Below are 16,254 nucleotides of genomic sequence, written 5' to 3'. Positions count from 1 at the left end.
TGTGTGTTTTCATGTGTTTCTTTTTTTTAAGACCTATTTCCATCTTTCCCAAAATGTTTTCTGGAACATTTTTTTTCCATAGAATGGCAACAGCTGTTAGTTTAAGAAAGCATTTTGTCATTAAAAAAAAAAAAAGACAGAAAATGAAGGGTAAAGTAAAACAAAACAAAGCAAAAAAATGTAGGAACCCTGAATTAGGATTTTTCAGAGCCTCTAATACAGAAATGAATGCTAAATTTTCAAGGAAAATAATATGTAATGGTTTTCAAAAATTATTCAACCATGGAAACTTATTATTTAAAATTTTTTTTTACATTTATTTATTTTTGAGAGACAGAGAGACAGAACACAAGTAGGGAGGGGTAGAGAGAGAAGGAGACAGATCCGAAGCAGGCTCCAGGCTCTGAGCTGTGAGCACAGAGCCCAACGCAGGGCTTGAACCCACAAACTATGAGATCATGACCTGAGCCGAAGTTGGACACACAACCAACTGAGCCACGCAGGCACCCCGGAAACTTATTGTTTTTATCTTTTATGATGTAACTATAAAAATACACTTTATGAAATATAAATCAAAACCATTGGATTTTTCCTACTCCTAGACACCCTCATCAAATGTTTCCCTTATTCATATACACAACACTTCCTGCATGACTCAGATCCTGAGAGAAGTTCAGGAACATTTCCTCAACTGGTGCTAATGGCATTACAAGACATGCCACATGAATATTCTTTCCTAAATTAAGTTTTAAACGAATATGTCGGCTCAAAAGTAACTGCCACATGAACAAATAAAAATGTCATGCTAATGTACAAATTCCAAATCTATTAGACTTTTAAATAGTATTATATGTTATTACAGTGACAGTATGTTCTTCTTTTATCCCTTTGTCCTTTTCAAAATCAATTCTACCCTTACTACAGTAAAAGTAAAAATTTAGAAACATGAAATGCAAATTACCAAGGGTTTAACCATAAAAATGCAGAATGTGTTCGTGCTATTGTATGAAAATAACTTCGGTTAAAATCTCAGCGTTTGTCTAGCTTCTCAACACATAGGAAAAGTTAATGGAAGTGACTTCAGAATCTTGGTCCATGCACAGGGATACATTACATTTATTATCCAAGCTACTGTGCGATTCCATTTACATTTCACCACATGTAGTTCTTATGTATTACTTTTCTGTGGCAAGAATTTACTTTCTTACAATTCTGGGATTGTTTAATAATCACTGTGCTCTATTCCCAAAATAATGGGAATAACAATAAAATTGTCGATAGAAGTAGAAAAATAAGAATATGACTAATTGTCGGAGATTTATTAAGCAAACCAGATATTGGTAAGTAAACATTGAGCCAAAACCATACCTTAGACATTGCACAGATATATGCTTGAATGTGATAAGGTCAATGAAATTTATTGAGAATGTCAAATGAGTTCACTTGTTAACTCATTAATAAGACTCTGGTTGTCTCTTTACAATGAGGTATATACCACCTTAGTTGTTTAAGTAAAGGAATAAAAATATTTTCAATGTTATATTTTTAGAATTTGTCATAAATCAATAATTTAATGTGTCAGTTTGAGATGCATAAAAAGATTCATAGAATTCAAACCCTCAAATTAATAGACTGAACGTTGATATTGTGTAATGTGTACATTGTAATATGTAATATGAAATTAATACATAATAGAATATTACTCTAATATTACTCTATTTCCTCAGGCTTACTAAACACCTACGATATATTACAATTTAGTTATTTTTCAGTTCCAAAATACTGGGCTTGTAAATTTTTTTAAAGACATTTGCTTACAAGCTTTGGTCGTTGGAATCACGTCACACTGATGAGTATGAAATATTCCCACTATCAATGAGTTGGAGGCAGCTCTGCTCACATCCACAGCTGGAATGGATCTGCTTCTATAAAAATGGGAAGTAGCAGCTGCAGAGAACATAAATTGTGCAATTGATTTGATTTTGCAAAGCAAACACATTCTTCGTGTTATGATTTCGCTTGCTAATTAGGCCTTGCATAATCAAAGGAACTTTGAAAGAAAATAATACTGAATTAAGCTCAACTTCTACACCTTCTGACATGTCCTTGTAATAGCTTTCACATTTTCAAGATCACTGTATCTTAAATTGAGTGCCTTGAACAACAAAAGAATGATTGGCAAATAATGTCCCTTTGAGTGAATGTGTCTTAGTACAAAATGCAAATAAAGCCAAACAGAAGAATATCGACTGATCTTTGACACCTGCGTCTCAAGAACGATGCAAACCAAAAGCATGCATCTTCTTTTATTTTGTAACAAGTGTCTGCAAACTCTTCCTGTAAAGGGCCATGGTAAATATTTTTTGCTCTGTGTGCCACATACTCCGTAACGCATTTAGCCAACTTCTCTTCTTAGGAGGAAAGCAACTATAGACAATATATAAATAAATGGTGTGGCTGTGTTGCAATAAAACTTCATTTACAAAAATAGGTAATGGGTCCTATTTGGCAGCTCTTGGTTTATTTAATTCTCAGGAATGAAGGTTAACAATGGTGTCAACTATACTTTAATTTAAAAAAAGAAAAAATAGACTATTAACCTAAACCATGACTAGAGATAAAAAGATTTCCTATATAATGACAGTTTAATTATCAGAAAGATGTTATATTCTAAACATATATGTATTTAGCATACAGCAATAGAGTATAAAAATACATTTTAAAAATGAAAAAAAAACCCTAATGATCACCTATGCAACAGTAGTAAATGTGACTTTATGTTGTCAAGCCAACATTGTGTCATATGTATTTCACATCCTATATATGTTATATATAAAGAGAATCTGCATGTGTGGTATGTATATATGTACTTACAAATGCTTATGTGTATGTGCACATATATATGTATATACAGAGAGAGAGAATGCATGCAAAGCACATTTTATGAAATATGTGTGGGATAAGAGGGGAAAATGGAAACGTATTATGAACAAGTCAAACCTGACTATTTGGAGTAAAAATAAATCTATTAGCAAATTCATGAATTGTGCTTGTTTGTAATGTACATGTAGCTGTTTAATCAGTCAACATACATGTTGAATATTTCTTATGAGCTGACAATTCTTCTGCTGTCAATAGAAATAAAAGAAGTAAATTGTACTTGCCTTTAGAAGCTCACAATATAATTGACATACATGCATATATTCTAACTAGAAAATTATAATATAAACAAATACCTACGTATAATGTGATATATATCACATTATGGGATAGATAGATAGATAGATAGGCAATAGACAGTTCAAGGTATCTCACATTAGTAGCACACACAACAGATGTTATAGAAATCGGGAAGGAAGAGAGAATTGTGAGCTGTGTGGTGTCAGTGAAAAACCATTAAAACAACATAGGCTTTGAAATATGAGTAACATCAGTTAGATTTACACTAGGGGGAGGGAAGTATTATTTTAGATGGTATAGGACACAGTGCACAGATAATGGGTAGGAAATTTCAAGCTGGGCTAATGGGGAGATAAGAATTTCAAAAAGTAGATTGGGGTGCAACTGGAAAAAGAGCCTTGAATCGCATACAAGAAAGTGTTAACTTTATTCCGTAACCAATGTAGAATCAGTTATTGATCAGAGAAGCAACCAGACAAAACTGCTTTTCAAGGTGATTACTCCAGAAGGGGTTGTGAAATGAGATGAAACCAGAAGGCAGCAGAAAACAGTGAGACTGATTGGGGAGGTTTTGCATGATGAGGTGAGAATGATTGACACAGTGTAGTGGCAATGCCAGTGGAACTGAGCAGATGTATCACTGAGCCAGTCTCAAGGAACTCTCAGAATAACACCTGGCATTTCATTTACTTAATGCAAATTTACTATTATGAGTCAGTGTATATGCCAGACAATGACATTTTTACTTGTATTCACATGTTTTATCTTATGCACACAAAAAAGAGACAGAACTTGCAAAATGATTGGGACTTTGATGTAAAGTGTCTAACACACCAATAGGTGTTTAAGGAAAAACAGCCCCAATAATAAGTACAGTTTGGAATCAAACAAACTGGCAAAGTGGTTGGTAACAAATTTTAAAAAAGATTCTTTGAAGCTAATATGCTGTTTGTATGTAGTGAATCTCCCTACCAGGAATGCTTTTGGCTCAGCATCTTCATATTCCTTTATCAGGATGTTCTTTGCTCAGGATCATTTCCTTACTTTATTCAGGACCCAACTCAAATGTAACCTCTTCTGAGGCCTTTTCTAACCACACATCCAATCACAACTAACCAGTATCTCCATTACTTCCGATCCTACCATCCTACTTCATTATTTCACAGTTCTTAACACTATACAAAGTTACTTATTTTTTGTTCTTCCCTAGTCTTTGGCTGTAAATTTTTCCAGAATAGGGATGTTGACTTCCTTTGTCATTGCTGTATCTCTTGTGGCTAGCACAGAACTTGGGCCATTGTAAGCATTCAATATATAGTAACTGAATGAATAAATGAGTGAATAAATTTAAAAATAACTGTGTATGTGAGTAGAATTAGCCATTTCCCATTACCACCTGCAGCTCAGGCCCTAATCACTTCTTATATAGGTTAATGCAAATACCTCCTATTTCTCTCGAGTTTCCAATTTTCCATTTCAAATAGCCCTTACACACTTAGAGGTTAAGCTTCCTAAAACACCATTCTAATCAGGTCAATTCATATAATTGGATGTCTTCCTCTCTTCTGTCTGATAACACTGAAATTCCTCATCCAGGAATTCAAAGCTCTCAGGAATCTCAATCTAACTCAGTTATCCAACGCCATTTCCTAAGACTACAAAATACTTTTTTGATCTCAGTCAGGCTGCTTTCTTGAGAGTTGCCTGTAAACCCTACACTCATTCTTGTCTTTATGCTTTTACATGGGGACTGTTCTTATACAGAAGACACTTTCCATTCAAATCCACTTTCCAAAATCTTGTAATGTGTTCACAGACCACCACGATTAATGCACATATATTAATATATTCTTAACTTCTCAATACATATATTTTTAACTGTTTTCTGTTACAGTGTTTTAGGATGACTCTATAAATGTTTTTCTTTCGCAGGGAATTTACACAGATCTCAAGGGCATCCATATTTGGGAGTTAAAGGTAACTATTTCTCTTATACTCTACAAAAAAATCTATAATGAGAGGTGCTTATTTGTAACTACTTCAATTCAAGTATAATTTAATTACATATTTTCTTTCTTCTGTCATGGTTATTAATCTGAGTTTATATATATATATATATATATATATATATATATATATATATATATATGTGTGTGTTTGTGTGTATACACATATACGTATATATGTGTGTGTATGTATATATATGTGTACATATATATATAAATACATATATATGTGTGTATATATATACATATATGTGTGTGTGTGTGTGTGTGTATATATATATATATATATACACTTTATATGCACATATTAGATATGAAAAATAATTTCTGGTCCTCAAGTTAAAATGCCTAAGGAGAGGCGCCTGAGTGGTGCAGTAGGTTAAGCATCTGACTTTGGCTCAGGTCATGATCTCGCAGTTCATGAGTTGGAGACCTGCGTCAGACTCTGTGCTGACAGCTTAGAGCTTGGAGCCTGCTTCTGATTCTGTGTCTCCCTCTCTCTTTGCTCCTCTCCAACTTGTTCTCTGTCTCTGTCTCTCTCTCAAAAAAACAAAAACAAAAACAAAAACAAAAAAAATCATTAAAATGTATAGGGAATATTCTTTTCCAATGTTCTGCCATTAAGAGTGCACTTTTGGGGCACCTGGGTGGCGCAGTCGGTTAAGCGTCCGACTTCAGCCAGGTCACGGTCTCGCGGTCCGTGAGTTCGAGCCCCGCGTCAGGCTCTGGGCTGATGGCTCAGAGCCTGGAGCCTGTTTCCGATTCTGTGTCTCCCTCTCTCTCTGCCCCTCCCCCCGTTCATGCTCTGTCTCTCTCTGTCCCAAAAATAAATAAACGTTGAAAAAAAATTAAAAAAAAAAAAAAAGAGTGCACTTTTGGTCACAGACACATCTGGTTTACAGGACCTACCACCCTGCGTAACTTTGCCTCTTTGCCCATAGTGTGATCTACTTATTTTTGTATTGTCAGCAGCAAACCGGGAGGTTTGCTTCCTTTAGCTACCCTACTGGGCCACGTCATTCTACCTTGTGCCACAGCATGCTTTATCCTTTTCTGCTTCTGCTTCTCAAGCATGAAAGTGTATTACTTTCTCATATGTAACAGCTGTTTAATAATTTTATGACAACCTAACCACTACATACACACTACATAGCTGAGTTGTCCCAAGTACTACTATGATTATACAATGACAGTACTCTCTAAGCCCATGTTGGGCCCTATGCTGTCATTGTATTATACACAAGTTTTATAATTCTTTTAAAAGCTTCATTTCAAAGGAGAGGTTTTTTTGGCATCTTTTAAGAGTCACGCATGATGGATAATCTCCCCTTCATTATATCCTTAGTTTAGTGTCCCTACTCTCTCACAGATGCTTGTTTAAGGTTTCTTCTTTGTAATTTAGATAATGTTCCTATGTAGCCACATTAATGCCTTTTTAGATTACTAGTAAAAATACAAATGCCAAATCGCCCTGTTTAGCCTATTTATGTCCTATTTTCACTTCCATGATTTGTAATTGCTTCTCTCTTTACACACATCTTTTATTTTGTTATCTTTTTTACATTGTTTATTTTTTATTATTTATTTTGTGTGTGAGAGAGACAGACAGATGCAGAGAGAGAGGGAGGGGGGAGAGAGAATTCCAAGCAGGCTCCACACTCAGCACGGAGCCCAACGCAGGGCTCAGTCTCACAACCAAGTGATCATGACTTGAGCCAAAATCAAAATGCTCAATTGACTGAGCCATCCAGGTGCCCCTACATACATAGTTTGAAAGGAAACCATATCACATCTAAATCACTGCGCCATGCAAATTTCATTTGTTGCTTACGTCAGTGAATATACTTACTCTCCTCAATTAAATAGGGCAGGATGTACTGTTCATACAAGCTTTAATTCACTTAATGACAGTGAATGATTGAACAGGACTTCCCTAATTATGTTTTCACAGAATAGCTTTTGGGCTTCAGCGTATTTCTCTGAAGAGCCAAACAGCTTCCAGAACTGTAAGGCTGGATCCATTCTTGATACCAAACAGCCTCTGAAACTTATGGAAACAAATGAGAAAAATTTTACAGTGCTCTTTAGTGTTCATTGTATAGCAAAGACAACACTTTCTCTTTCACACTAATTGCTCAAGAAGCGTTGTGAATCAGGAACAAGAGAAGAATTAGAAAGGAAGGATAGAGATATACAGACTGAACATCTATGTAGTGGAGTAAGTACTCCAGAAGGAATTCAGTCAAGATTTTTCTGGGGATGAAAATCAAAAAATGGTGGCATAGACTGATGGGTCATATGAGTGTAAAGGAAAAAAAGGATTAAAATATTTAAGCATTGTATCTTCTTTTTTTTACTTTTTACTCTGGACAATTTCAGACAAGAGAAAATACATGAATAAGATAGTGAATGCACCAGCCTAAGTATACAACGTAACCCTCTCTTATTTCACTCTCTCTTCCTTTGGAAGGAAACATTAACCAAAATAGTTTACGTGTTTTCTCAGGCACACTTTATTCTTACTATCCCTTTATTTTTACTATCTTTATGAAATAATATTTTTATTCAATATAGTTTGTGAAATACATCAATGTGAACATATGTTGCTCTAGGACATTTACTTGCCCTTCTATATAGCATTAAATGAACAGACTATGCTTCTTTATGGCTGTTATAACATAGCTACTACGCATGTCTCCTTGTGTGACGAGTTTCTCTATAAACCTGGAAGTGGAATATCATAGGCTATTTTCAGTTTTTATTTACCATCTAATGTACAGTCCACTTTCTCTCAGAGGAGGCTGTACCAAATACATTTGTGTTAGTAGTACAGTTTTCATGTATTTATCTTTTTGAATCATTAAATTATGTTTTGGCCAATGTGGTATAACATTATATACGATTACGGTTTCAGCTTGAATTCTCTTTAGTGCAAGTGACAATCTTCCTATAATATTTTGTGTTTTGGCGTTTATCTCTTCCATCAAGACCCATTTTTGCCATGTTTCCACTAGATTGTGTCTTCTTATTATTAACCTGGAAATGGTTCTCATATAGTCTGTGCACCAATCCTCTGTCACTTACAGGCATTGCAACATATTTTCCCTGTGCCTGCCTTGTAACCATCACCTATCAAGAAGTTTTTAATCTTAATGCAATAAGTTTCACTGTCTTTTTTTTTTTTCATGGTTACTGGTTTGTTTTTTTTTCTTTTTTTTTTTTTTTTTTTTTTGTCCTGACATGTCCTTTTGCAACAAAAGCCATTGTAGGATTTTTCTGCACATTTTTTCATATTTATATTTTTAATCAATCTGTAATTGGAGTGTGTGTGTGTGTGTGTGTGTGTGTGTGTTGCAAGGTGGGGAAGATAACTGTGCTTCATTTTCCATCTGATTAACTAATTGACTAACCACCACTTTTTACTAAATAGTTCACCCTTTCTTCTCAATCTGTAATGCTTCTGCTGTCATAAATCAAATTTTCATAGATGCATGCTTATGATTTACTCATAAGTCTTGGTATCTTATAAGTATCTGATAATAAATCTTGGAATCTGGAAACTCTCATCTCCTTTTATTCTTTTTCAAGATTGAGTTGTCTATTTTTGGCCCATCTGCTCTTCCACACACACACACACACACACACACACACACAGACACGCACACACATTTAATTTAGCTTGTCAAGCTCATGAAAAACCCAATCAGAATTTTGATTTGGATTGTAGTGAAGAAACTGTCATTTCTAAGATAATGAGGACTGCCATTAATGTGATATATCTCTCTACTATTCTTTTAGACATTTTTAATTAATTTAAATAAAGTGTTACTTTTTCCATGGAGATCTCAAGCATAATTTGCATTTATAGCTAGGATTTTACATTCTTGTTCCTAATACAAGTGAAATTTTAAAATTATGTATTTTTGAAAATTGCATAGAAAAGCCATTGATTCTTTACCAAACTTGTGTCAGGCCATCTTGCTATATTCCTATATTTCTAATATTTTTTTAGGTTCTTTTGAGCCTTTTATGTGGATAACAAATAATCCACGAATGATTATATATATTTTTATCATTTATAATCTTTGTTCTCCTTTACTACTCCTCTTTTATTTTCATGATCACCAGAAATTTCAGTCCCAGGTAGAATTAAAATGGTGACAATGGAACTCATCAGCCTACTCCTGACTCTAAAGGAAATGTTTATAAATTTTGCCAATGAGGCTTTGTAATTATAAGTAGTCTGTCTTTATCAGAGTAAGGGACTTATAATCTCTTCCCAGTTTAATAGAAGTTTATGATTACTTATCATTAATGATTACTATTAATGAATGTTAAAATTCATCAAATGTTTTTCTTGAGTCTGTTGAGATGGCTATATTGTTATTTCCTTCAATCAGAGTGGATAATTACATTGACAAATTATCTAATTTAAAATAATTTTTTCATTGCTGGCATAAATACTTTGATACATTAGTCTCCTATATAGTTAGAAAGGATTTAATCATTCTCATTTTGGATTTTTGTATGTCTTTTCAAATTAGATATACTTATAATTTTCTTCTCTTATGTCCTTGACTATTTAAACATCATCAAGATCACACTAGTCTCAAAGGAGAATTTGGGACTATTACTCCTTTTTATCCAATTTACACCATTAGGACTTTCTGTATTTGGGGTAATTTTTAGAATTTGTCTGTAAAATAATATAAGACCAGTAGTTTAATAGTTAAAGTATTTGATTGGCATATTTATAGCTACACATTAATCTGATTAAATTTTCTTGATCTACAATTTATCCAGATTTTCTATTTCTTTTTGAGTCATTATTAAATAAGCTACTTTGTTTTAGGAAATTTATTGTTTTATGTATTTTCAAATTTAAGGATGTAGAGTTTTCTCTAATGTTTGATTTTATTTTCTAGCTTATCTGTAATTATATTTTTTTCAATTTTTTTAATGTTTATTTATTTTTGAGACAGTGAGAGACAGAGTGCGAGTGGGGGAGGAACAGAGAGAGAAGGAGACACAGAATCGAAACAGCTCCAGGCTCTGAGCTGTCAGCACAGAGCCAGATGCCGGGCTTGAACCCACAAACCGTGAGATCATGAGCCGAAATCGGACGCTTAACCAACTGAGCCACCCAGGCCTCTGTAATTATATTTTTAAAAAAATTAGTAATATTTATTCACGTCTTTTCATTTTTTCCTTGATTACTCTTGTTAAATATTGTCTGTCAGTCTTTTTTTATTTTTAAACAAAGTTATGGTTTATTGATATTTCCTAATATTTGCTTTTATCTTTATTTTTTCAGTTATTATGCTTTATTTAGATGTATTTTATTGTTTTCTCTCTAAGGTCTTTAGCTAGATGTTTAGCCTGATAATTTTATCCAATGCAAATGGTTAAGGTGTGTTTCTTCCATACCTCACTTCAGCTATTTTTTCATAGGTTTGATATATAATGTTAGTATAATTCAAATTATTTTTAAATTTTTTAGTACTGCTTCTTTGTAGTGTATTTTAAAATTTCCAGTTGCTCTTTTTAAACTTTTGTTGTTGTTGTTATTTGTATCTAAAGGGGTTTATTGAGAGAGCAATTGTTTTAGAGAGCATACTGTTTTATGTATACTTGAGAATAATGTATTTTCTTAATTGGTGTATGTTTTATTTTGTTATATTCTATGTAAGTTTTTCAAATTAATTTTCCAGTTCACTAATTCTATTTTCAGCTAGTTTGCCTATACTTTCATTATGCATTGAGTTTTAATTTAAAAAAATTATAGCTTTCACTGCTACAAATTCTCTTTGTTCTTTTCAGATACAACTTGCTTAATTTGTAGTTTCTTTTTCTGTTTATATCTAATACATGTTTTATACTCTTTTTCTGAGATTTCCAATGAAAATATATTCTTACAAGTTTAATTATACTGACTGTTGCTTCTGATGACTTTCACTCAAGGTGGTTTATTTCCTTATGTGCTCTGTAATTTGGTTTGTGAATCTATGTTTCATGTGGCTTTAACTGTATAAATTCCTTGAGACCCAGCAGGAAGGTATGTCTCTCAAAAAAAAAAAATGGCTTTTACTTCCGTCACATAACTCTGGGAGCTATGAACTTAAGACCACTGCAATTTATTTATTTATCTTATTTTCTGAACCTTACATATAATATCAATGCAGACCTCAAACTTGTAAAAGAGCAGTATTATGAATTTTAACTCTCAGGAACTTACTTTATTCCATGTTGAAGATCACCACAGACTTATTTCCTCGTTATCTCCTTAGCGCAATAAGTAGATTTATTTTCAGACTTCCTTTTCACTGGCTGTATGTAGTCTTTTAAGGGTCCCAGGTTTGTGTAGATCCGCAATTATTTATCCTGGGCCTAAGTCTTTTCATTCTCTCTAAATTTTTTAAAAAAATGTAGTTAGTTAACATACAGTACAATATTGGGTTCAGGAGTAGAATTCAGTGATTCATCACTTACATACAACACCCAGTACTCATCATAACAAGTGCCCTCCTTAATGTCCATCACCCATTTATCCCATCCCCCACCCACTTCCCTCCATCAACCCTCAGTTTATTCTCTATTATTAAGAGTCTCTTATGGTTTGTTGCCCTCTCTCTTTTCCCCTCTTCCCATAGGTTTATCTGTTTTGGTTTTTTTTTTTTTTTTTATTTACACATATGAGTGAAATCATATAGTATTTGTCTTTCTCTAACGTATTTGGCTTAGCATAATATATGCTCCATCCGTGTCACTGCAAATGACAAGGCTTCATTCTTTTTGATGGCTGAGTAATCCACATCTTTATCCATTTATCAATCAGTGGACATTTGGGCTCTCTCCATGGTTTGGCTATTGTTGATAATGTTGCTATAAACAGGAGGGTGCATGTACCCCTTTGAATCTATATTTTTGCATCCTTTTGGTAAATACCTAGTAGTGTGATTGCTGGATTATAGGATAGTTCTATTTTTAACTTTTTGAGGACCCTCCATGCTGTTCTCCAGAGTGGATGTACCAGTTTGCATTCCCATCAACAGTTCGAGAGAGTTCCCCTTTCTCTGCATCCTCACCAACATCTGTTGCTTCTTGTGTTGTTAATTTTAGCCATTCTGACTGGTGTGAGATGGTATCTCATCATGATTTTGGTTTGTATTTCACTGATGATGAATGATATTGAGCATCTTTTCACGAGTCTGTTAGTCATCTGGATGTCTTCTTTGGAAAAGTGTCTATTCATTTTTTCTGCCCATTTCTTTTATTTATTTATTTATTTATTTATTTATTTTAATATGAAATTTCTTGACAAATTGGTTTCCATACAACACCCAGTGCTCATCCCAAAAGGTGCCCTCCTCAATACCCATCACCCACCCTCCCCTCCCTCCCACCCCCCATCAACCCTCAGTTTGTTCTCAGTTTTTAAGAGTCTCTTATGCTTTGGCTCTCTCCCACTCTAACCTCTTTTTTTTTTTCCTTCCCCTCCCCCATGGGTTCCTGTTAAGTTTCTCAGGATCCACATAAGAGTGAAAACATATGGTATCTGTCTTTCTCTGTATGGCTTATTTCACTTAGCATCACACTCTCCAGTTCCATCCACGTTGCTACAAAAGGCCATATTTCATTTTTTCTCATTGCCACGTAATATTCCATTGTGTATATAAACCACAATTTCTTTATCTGCCCATTTCTTAACTGGATTATTTGTTTTTTGGGTGTTGAGTATGATAAGTTCTTTATAGATTTTAGATACTAACCCTTTGTCAAATACGTCATTTGCAAATATCTTCTCCCATTCCATAGGCTGCCTTTTAGTTTGTTGATTGTTTCCTTTGCTGTACAGAGGTTTGTTGTCATAATAAAGTCCCAAAAGTTCATTTTTGCCTTTGTTTTTCTCGTCTCTGGAGATGTATATAGTAAGAAGTTGTTCCAGCTCAGGTCAAAGAGGTTGCTGCCTGTGTTCTCCTCTAGGATTTTGATGGCTTCCTGTTTTACGTTTAGGTCTTTCATCCATTTTCTGTAGGTTCCAGGGTACCTATCTTTTACCTAGTTGGCTAAGTTTATTCCTAGGTATCATGGTTTGTGGGATAATTGTTTACGGGATCAATTTGTTCATTTTTCTTTCTGCTGCTTCATTATTGGTGTATAGAAATGCAACAGATTTCTGTATGTTGATTTTATATACTGCCACTTTGCTGAATTCATGTCTTAGTTCTAGCAATTTTTTGGTGGAGGCTTTCAGGTTTTCTACACAGAGTATCATGTCATCTGCAAATAGTAAAAATTGGATTCTTCCTTGCAGATTTGGATGCCTTTTATTTATTTTTGTTGTCTGATTGCTGAGGCTAAGACACCAGTACTATGTTAAATAGTAAAAATGAGAGTGGACATCCCTGTCCTGTTCCTGAGCATAAAATAAAAGCTCTTATTTTTTCCTCTTTGAGGATATTAGCTGTGGGTCTTTCATATATGGCCTTTATGATGTTGAGGTATGTTCCATCTATACCTACTTTGTTGAGAATTTTTATCAAGAATGGAAGCTGTATTTTGTCAAATACTTTTTCTGCATCTATTGGAGAGGATCATATGGTTCTTATCTTTTCTATTATTAATGTGACATATCACATTGGTTGATTTGCAAATATTGAACCACCCCTGCATCCCAGAAATAAATCCCATTTGATCATGATGAATAATTATCTTAATGTACTGTTGGATTTGATTTGCCAGTATCTTATTGAGAATTTTGACTCTGTGTTCATCAGGGATATTGGCCTGTAATTCTGCTTTTTGGTAGGATGTTTGTCTGGTTTTGGAATCAAGGTAATACTGGCCTCATAGAATGAGTTTGGAAGTTTTACTTTCATTTCTATTTTTTGGAATAATTTGAGAAGAATGGGTATCAACTCTTCTTTAAACGTCTGGTAGAATTTCCCTGGAAATGCATCTTGTCCTGGGCTTCAGTTCGTTGGGAGATTTTTGATTACTGTTTCAAATCCTTTGCTGGTTGTGGGTCTGTTCAAATTACCTATTTCTTCCTGTTTCACTTTGAGTGGTTTATATGTTTCTAGTAATTTGTCCATCTCTTCCAGATTGCCCAGTTTGATGGTATATTTTTTTTCATAAGATTCTCTTATAATTGTTTGTATTTCTGTGGTGTTGGTTGTGATCTCTCCTCTTTCTTTCATGCTTTTATTTATTTGGGTCCTTCTCTTTTCTTTTTGTCTAGGGGGTTAAAAATTTTATTAATTCTTTAAAGAACCAGCTCTTAATTTTATTGATCTGTTCTACTGTTTTTGTTGTTGTTGGTGGTGGTGGTGGTGTTGTTCGTTTCTAAATTGTTTATTTCTTCTCTAATCATTATTTTCCTTATTATGCTAGCTTCAAGCTTTATTTGTTATTATTTTTTTAGATCCTTTATGGGTAAGGTTAGCTTGTGTATTTGAGACTTTTCTTGCTTCTTGAAGTAGACCTGTTTTGCATTATACTTCTCTCTTAGGGCTGCCTTTGCTGTATCCCAAAGGTTTTTAATTGTTGTATTTTAATTTTCATTTGCTTCCATATAATTTTTTATTTCTTCTTTAATTTCTTGGTTAACCCATTTATTCTTTAGCAAGATGTTCTTTAACTTTCATGTATTTGTAGTCTTTACAAACTTTTTCTTGTGGTTTGAGTTTCATAGTGTTGTGGTCTGAAAATATTCATGGTATCATCTCAGTCTTTTTGTACTTGTTGAGGTCTGATTTGTGACCCAGTGTGTGATTCTAGAAAATGTTCCACATGCACTTAAAAAGAATGTGTATTCTGCTGCTTTAGGATGAAATGTTGTGAATATGTGTTTTTTAAATTTTTTTAACGTTTATTTATTTTTGAGAGAGAGAGAAACAGAGAGCAGGAAAGGGGCAGAGAGAGAAGGAGACACAGAATCTAAAGCAGGCTCCTGGCTCTGAATTGTCAGCACAGAGCCTAATATGGGTCTTGAACTCATGAACTGTGAGATCATGGCCTGAGCTGAAGTTGGACACATAACCACCTGAGCCACCCAGGGTGCTCCCTGAATATGTCTGTTAATTTCATATAGTCCACTGTGTCATTCAAAATCATTGTTTCCTTGTTGATTTTCTGCTTAGATGATCCATCCATTGTTGTAAGTGGGGTGTTAAATTCCCCTACTATTATTGTGTAATTGTCAATAAGTTTCTTTTTTTTTTTTTTAATTTTTTTTTCAACGTTTGTTTGTTTTTGGGACAGAGAGAGACAGAGCATGAACGGGGGAGGGGCAGAGAGAGAGGGAGACACAGAATCAGAAACAGGCTCCAGGCTCTGAGCCATCAGCCCAGAGCCTGACGCGGGGCTCGAACTCATGGACCACGAGATCGTGACCTGGCTGAAGTCGGACGCTTAACCGACTGCGCCACCCAGGCGCCCCAGTCCATGAGTTTCTTTATGTTTGCTATCAATTGATTTATATATTTGGGGCCTCCAAGTTGGGGGCATAAATATGTACAATTGTTAGAACTCCTTGATTTATAGGCCCTTTAATTATAATGTAATGCCCTTCTTCATCTCTTTTTACAGTCTTTGATTTAAAATCTAGTTTTTCTGTTTAAGTATGGCTACTCCAACTTTCTTTTGACATCCATGAGCATGACAGATGGTTCTCCATCCACTTCCAATTTGCAGGTGTCTTTAGGTCTAAAATGAATCTCTTGTAGGCAGCATATAGATGGGTCTTGTTTTTTTTTTTTTTTTTTTTTTTTTTTATCCATTCTGATGCCCTATGTCATTTGATTGGAGCATTAGTCCATTTACAGCGGAGTGATTATTGATAGATATAAATTTAGTGCCATCGTGTTACCTGTCGGGTTGGTGTTTCTGGTGATGTTCTCTGTTCCTTTCTACTCTACCTCTAAAACTTCAGACTTTGCACTCTGCTGCTTATAAAAAACTCGTGGTATTAAACCCCTCTCCTTTCTCCATCAATGGTTTTGGGGAAGAGTTTTCTTGTGCAATCCTCTGCGGGTGTTTTTACAATTTTTTCACCCTTTCACTTTTG

The 16,254-nt window shown here is 34.3% G+C and overlaps 1 long non-coding RNA gene across 1 annotated transcript in view; it reads right to left on the bottom strand.

Annotated features, from left to right (window-relative positions):
* Positions 1-1,237: 1,237 nt before the first annotated feature.
* LOC123386655 overlaps positions 1,238-16,254 on the bottom strand; it is a 41,972-nt gene continuing 26,955 nt past the window's right edge. The window contains exons 4-5 of the long non-coding RNA XR_006600891.1: positions 11,422-11,592; positions 1,238-1,947 (exon numbers count right to left, since the gene is read on the bottom strand). This is a non-coding gene — a long non-coding RNA (uncharacterized LOC123386655). The remainder of the gene's footprint in view (positions 1,948-11,421; positions 11,593-16,254) is intronic.

This window comes from Felis catus, chromosome B4 (assembly GCF_018350175.1).
Source record: "Felis catus isolate Fca126 chromosome B4, F.catus_Fca126_mat1.0, whole genome shotgun sequence".
In the NCBI taxonomy this organism is placed as follows: domain Eukaryota; kingdom Metazoa; phylum Chordata; class Mammalia; order Carnivora; family Felidae; genus Felis; species Felis catus.
Note: the sequence above shows the minus strand (reverse complement) of the source record. Positions and strands in the feature narration are given on the sequence as shown.